The sequence below is a fragment of the Podarcis vaucheri genome, assembly GCF_965113315.1.
Source record: "Podarcis vaucheri genome assembly, chromosome: 12".
In the NCBI taxonomy this organism is placed as follows: domain Eukaryota; kingdom Metazoa; phylum Chordata; class Lepidosauria; order Squamata; family Lacertidae; genus Podarcis; species Podarcis vaucheri.
This window is the reverse complement of record NC_138750.1, coordinates 11408178-11414177: the sequence shown is the minus strand read 5'-3', so window position 1 is coordinate 11414177 and position 6000 is coordinate 11408178.

The window sequence follows — 6000 nt, the reverse complement described above, 5'->3', positions numbered from 1 at the left end:
GCTGCCTCTGTCCAATCAGCCTGGTTGAAATTCCTATTGGCTGTTTGCTAGAACCAATCATAAAAGATACACCCATTTCCTATTACCTTTTATGGGAGACAAAGAGCTATATTTCCTTCTATCCATAAATGGCAGACAAGTAGCCATATATCTTATATTTGCCTCGACCAGGCACCTTAATTACCAGATAACCTTTTTGCCCTATTGCCCTATTGCCCTATTGCCCCTTCACTCCAAAACAAATGGCTAAAACAGATGGCTCATGGTATTAAATTTTGTCTAAACAGAGATCTTGGGTTCACCTTCTCACACACCATCAATGAAATAAGAATCTAACAGAAGAATCTAACATTTCTTACTTTCTAAATTCTTTGCATAACTACATTAAGCCAATATATTTCATACATAACATAGATAGATTTTTAGAAGAAAAGGAACAGTTTCAAAGTAAAAAGGAAACAGCTTCAGAGAGAAGCCTCTTTGTATTATACACAACTATTAAAGGGACGGAAGCCCTGCCCACTTTTGCATTTGCTTAGATCTTCTAATAATTACATCATCAATTAGACTGAGATCCTATATACCAAGAGCAAACTTTGGTCTCCAAATGTAATTCCAATAACACCAACACAAGAGAGGGAGGTATCTCCAAGGTTTGCAGAAATACAAAATATTTTAGGGAAAAGCAAAACGTTAGAGATGGCAAAAACAGCACAATGAGGACCAAGCATCCTCAGCTGTCACAGAAGTGTGGCTGACTCTCTCTCTTTTTTTTGGGGGGGGGGGAGAAGGGGATGCAATGGAAAGAAAGCATGGGCCCCTGGAACCCTGAACCGGTAGAATCTGCACTATAACTTTTTGTTGCAGGTCCCACTTGTAGAATATCTGTCAACTCTGAGATAGAATTATTTGGGAAGGTTAAAGATTTAGCACCTGACACTGGCACAAGTTTTAAACTAATTAATCCATAGGAGCACAAGATAATTAGAAACCAAAGTGTAGCAGGGGTATCTTGATGGGCAGTCGTTTTTAAATCAACTGTGGCAGAAGCTGGAGAGTTCTCCATAGATACATTATTATTTTTTAATGGCAAATGTGTCATCTCACAATTGCATGTCAAAAGTAAAATGAGTAGAAATTATGACTGCCTGGCATTCTATGCTCTTTTGCACCATAGATTTTATTATGTGTGATTTGTGTTGAGCTGCAATTATGGCCGCTGTGTTGACCCCTATCTTTAGGCTGCACACTGAGAGATATGTACCTCATGAATTAGGCCTCACAATACGCTGCAAACCACAATTATAATAATTTGCATGGGTTGAGTGCTATGCCTTTTAATTAAAGCTACCAAAAACACCGTTTTTATCCTGTTCTGATGAATGAATCATTTTTTGCAACTTTGTCTATATGCGTGTAAAAAAGGGCAGGCTGGTACTGAGCTTATCAAATCCAGAAAAAATATCTTCCACTTATTAATGAAGTAAATATTTGTTTGGGAGAAGTGAATTAAAAATCAAAAGCTGGATCAAACCAGAGGCTTTTCTAGCTGCGCTCTCTTTGGTAACTTGCAGACAGGAATATTGCAATGCACTCTATATAGTGCTGCTCTCGTTACTATGGCATGTATTCCTGTGTTTTTATATTGTAAACTGCCCTGTGATCCTCAGAGGAAGGGCAGTACAGTGGTGCCCCGCAAGACGAATGCCTCGCAAGACGGAAAACTCGCTAGACGAAAGAGTTTTCCGTTTTGGAGGTGCTTCGCAAAACGAATTTCCTATGGGCTTGCTTCGCAAGACGAAAATGTCTTGCGAGTTCCTGCTGGTTTTTCCCCCCTCCCCCTTTTTTCTAAGCCGCTAAGCTGCTTATCAGCTGATCCGATCAGCAGATAAGCCGCTAAAACCCGCTAATAGCGCTAATAGCGCTAATCCGCTAATCCGACAATGGGCTTGCTTTGCAAGACGAAAAAACCGCTAGACGAAGAGAATCACAGAATGGATTCTTTTCGTCTTGCGAGGCACCACTTTAATTAATGAAATAATAACAAATATAAAAAGTTCCATCAGCAAGATGACAAACCCACCTGTGTTTCCTTCAGCATCCGGTAATCAGAGAGAGTGCTCCTGTACATGGAAGCACAATTGCGAGCTATGGAAGCACAATTGCGAGCTATTGAAGCTAAGCAGTGTTGTGCAGAACTAGAAATTCTTCTGTCCACTTGATAAGGGAGGGTCTTCTGAACTGATGCACCCTGATTGTGGAACAGGTTGCCTAGGGAGAAGCGCCTGACTCCTTTACTGCCTGCCTTTTGACAGGCAATAGAAGTAATTAAGTTCAAAAAGCAAATTCCTAATTTGACCTGGTGGATGTGTTCCATTAATCATTGGTTTTTATTTAATGATTTGTAATGATTATTCTGAGCAGATTAAAGGATTAGGGTAGCCAGATGCAAAATAAATTGGGGGTTCTGCACCATTTTCTTCTTTTAATATTTATTAAGATTTTACACAAAACATACAGAACAAAAGTTTTTTTTAAAAAAAGTTAAGAATAATTAAATCAACTATTACCCATACAAAAAACAAAAAACAAAAAAGAACAAGAGCTAATAAGAAAGTTACCAAAAAAGAAACCTAAAAAACCAGTAGTTGAAAAAATAAAAAGAAGAGAAAAAAGAAAAGAAAAACCTTAAAAAGAAATAATCCATTTTTCAATATCTTTAAGTTCATTTGCTTGTTTCCTTGACCTCCTCACACCTCCCCTTTTGTATTCCCGTTTAAAAGTCCTTTCAGCAAATCCTTACCCTCTTTCATTTATCTTTACTCTATAATCTTAACCTATTATAACTATATCTTTTCATCCAAATAATTATCTATATTTACATATTCTTATTAGCCTTAATACCAAAACCACTTATTTTCAGTCCAACATCATTTTAACATTCATTAATTTTACAGTATTTCTGTAGATAGTCTTTAAATTTCTTCCAGTCTTCTTCCACCATTTCTTCTCCCTGGTCTCGGATTCTGCCAGTCATTTCTGCCAATTCCATATAGTCCATCAGCTTCATCTGCCATTCTTCCAGAGTGGGTAAATCTTGTGTCTTCCAGTACTTTGCAATAAGTATTCTTGCTGCTGTTGTAGCATACATAAAGAAAGTTCTATCCTTCTTTAGCACCTATTGGCCGACAATGCCCAGAAGAAAGGCCTCTGGTTTCTTCAGGAAGGTATATTTAAATACCTTTTCTCAAGGACTTCAGTTTTTAACTTATTCAGCTTAAATCCTGCCACATGACCAAATTCTTGGATCAATTCTAATACTCTTTTAGTACTAGATTCTGGCTCCTGTAACGTCAATACTAAATCATCTGCAAAGGCTTTCAGTTTATATTGTTTAGCTCCGACCTTTATACCCTATATAAAGGTATAAAGGGTTCTTCACCATTAAAGGTAAAGGTAAAGGTACCCCTGCCCGTACGGGCCAGTCGTGACCGACTCTAGGGTTGCGCGCTCATCTTGCTCAAGAGGGCGGGAGCCGGCACCATCTGAAGACACTTCCGGGTCACGTGGCCAGATTGACGAAGCTGCAACTGGCGAGCCAGCACCAGCGCCGCACACGGAAACGCCGTTTACCTTCCCGCTAGAAAGCGGTCCCTATTGATCTACTTGCACTTAGGGGTGCTTTCGAACTGCTAGGTGGGCAGGAGCTGGGACCGAACGACGGGAGCTCACCCCGCTGCGGGGATTCGAACCGCCGACCTTACGATCAGCAAGTCCTAGGCACTGAGGTTTTACCCACAGCGCCACCCGCGTACCCTGCACCATTAGTAGCTGTGAAAAAGAAGGAATAGCTGCTGCTGCTGCAGCTGCTGAAAATTTTGTGGTCTGCTTGGAAGAATCAACACACTAAAAGCTTCTTTGTCTGAATGGGTCAGACACTACCAAAATATTCAGAAAATAAATACTCCACCTGAAGTATGTAAGAATTGTCTTTTTGACTCACAGGAGAACCAGCGTGATGTAGAGTGAGTTGTCTCCAACTGAGTTCTACTCAGAGTAAACCCATTGAAATTAATGGACCTAAGTTAGTAACGCCCATAGGTCTACTCTGGATAGAACTAACTTTGGATGCAACCCTTTGTTTTGGACTGAGAGACTTGAGTCCAAATCGATAGCCAGACATGAGTATCACTAGTCCAGCATGTTGATTCTGACAGTGTATAGCCAGATGCACTCAAAAAGGGCATCAAAGCCACCAGTATGAAATTTACGGCATGTAATGCCTTAAGGGAGAATATTATGAAAATGATTTATAGGTGGTACATGACCCCAGTCAAGCTTGCAAAAATTTATCATTTGACCGATAATAAATGTTGGAAATGTAAAGAAACTGAAGGTACATTCTTTCACCTTTGGTGGACGTGCCAAAAGATTAAGGCTTTCTGGGAAATGATATATAATGAACTGAAAAAGGTATTTAAATATACCTTTCTGAAGAAACCAGAGGCCTTTCTCTTGGGCATGGTCGGCCAATTGGTGTCAAAGAAAGACAGAATATTTTTTATGTACGCAACAACGGCAGCAAGAATACTTATCGCAAAGTACTGGAAGACACAAGATCTACCCACCTTGGAAGAATGGCAGATGAAGGTGATAGACTAGATGGGACTGGCAGAAATGACTGGCAGAATCTGAGACCAGGGGAAAGAGACGGCGGAAGAAGACTGAAAGAAATTCAAGGACTATCTTGGGAAATATTATAAAATTAGTGAATGTTAGATTGATGTTGGACTGAATCTAAGTGGTCACTAGCTGTAATGATTAAGATAATTGGGGGAAAAAGAAGAAAGAAAGGTGTAAAATTAAGTGAAAATTGAGGGTGAGGATTTGCTGAATGAATAATTTGAATTGGAATACAAAAAGGGGAGGCATGAGGAGGTCCGAGAAATAAGTTAAAAGAAAATAAGTGAATGAAATTACATGTTTTGGTTTTTTTAAAATTTTTTAATTTTTGTATTTTTGTTTGTTTTTTGTCTTTTTTGTATAAATTTTGAAAGGTTAATAAATATATTTTTAAAAAAGGGGGGCATCAAAGTTGCTAGTCCCTCCCGTGTTGGCTGCCCTCACCACCTTGGATGCACAAAGTATGCCACGCCTGCAGAAAGATCTTCTATTTATAGCTATCCCGACTAATAAAATTAAGGAGAGCATTATCTACAGAGTTACAATGACATAGAGGGCACACTGAGTTTTGGACAACTAGGAGTCTCAAATAACCGAAGCTCAGATGACAGCCGTTGCACTACTAACTTAGTGGAAAAAGCTGTTTACCCATGTTTTATTTATATAAACCAAGTAACAAACTCTCAGTAAGATTTATTATTTATAATGCAATGGTATACACAGACAACTCTCAGTTTCATTAAAGAATATCATGGCATTTGGGGTCTTTCTAGAAGCATTTTCTCCTGAAGGCTAAGAAATTTCAGTCAACTTGACACAAAACTGGATTTTTAGGAGCCACGCAGCTGTCTCATTGATGTTGAAACAATAAAATGTATTTGTAGGGCTTACAGACTGAATACAGGTGAGGCTATGTACACATTTAATTGCTGCATATCTGTTTACTTACTTCTCTAAGGTAGATGATCAAACATCTCATGGGAGATATTGTTTTTCAGAGTTATTGATGTTTGCCCTGCAAACATCACAAAATGCTATTACAGCACAGACTCTTATGCAGCGTATTTAAAACGAACAGGATTCAGTTGGTTTAATCACACAAAAAATATGAAAGCATGTTTCTCTTTGGCATTCAATCTGCTAGACCAATTCTCGTTTTGTCTCACATACCTGCAGTAAAACTGAGAATTAACAGACTCAGTATTATATTTGCTTGGGGCGATCGCTGCCGGCAAAATCAAGTTGAAAGTAAGAAACAGGGCTCCATAATAATAATGCTCAATGTGACTTTCATTTCAGGGCAGAGCGAGTGTAGCT